Raw genomic sequence first — 724 nt, 5'->3', positions numbered from 1 at the left:
CGGGTGCCCGCCTAAACCAGGGTTGTAGACCTGGGACTCTGGCTCCACGGAGCAGGCAGGAGCCCGGTCCCTCAGCGCGGCTGTAGCCGTCCAAATCTGGGCTGCACGCCCAGCAATCCCCGCACTCTTGGGTGGCCTGGGAAGGCTCTCTTTGTCTTTGCAGGCTCGGAGGTGCCTGCTCCTGCTGCCGCCTGTCCTCTCTCCGCTCCTAATGCCCGCTCAGATCTCGGAGTGGTGTTGGGGCTGACCCAGGCGCTGTCACAGTCTGGCCGGGTATGCTCATGCTGGGGGCACTGCTGACATGCCAGCCCCCAGTGGACCGGGCCCCCTCTGGACTTTGGGTGCAAAGGAGCACAGGAGGAGAAGCTGAGGGGTGGTGGGGGCGTCTGGGTGCTGGCTTGCAGGTGCCCCTTGGTGCCAGCAGTCTGGGTGCCATGGATAGCTCCTGTAGGCAGACAGGCTACTGGGAGGAAGGGGGTGGTGCCCCTGTAAGGCCCCACCTTCCGGCCAGGAATGGCCTGAAGACTGGGCACCGGGCTGTCAGTCTTGTAGACGGCAGACTGGAGTGGGAACTTGTCGCGCCTCTTCTGCTGCTGATGGCTGCCCATGGACCAATCTGCATGTACTTTCTCTCCTCTGGGGTCCATAAAAGCCCCGGGCTCAGCCAGAATGGGGCAGAGGATGGAGAGGGTGGCCAGAGGACTGGTTGAAGTGAGGAGCTACC

This window comes from Mandrillus leucophaeus, unplaced genomic scaffold (genome assembly GCF_000951045.1).
Source record: "Mandrillus leucophaeus isolate KB7577 unplaced genomic scaffold, Mleu.le_1.0 Scaffold927, whole genome shotgun sequence".
Taxonomy (NCBI): domain Eukaryota; kingdom Metazoa; phylum Chordata; class Mammalia; order Primates; family Cercopithecidae; genus Mandrillus; species Mandrillus leucophaeus.
This window is presented reverse-complemented; position numbering follows the sequence as displayed.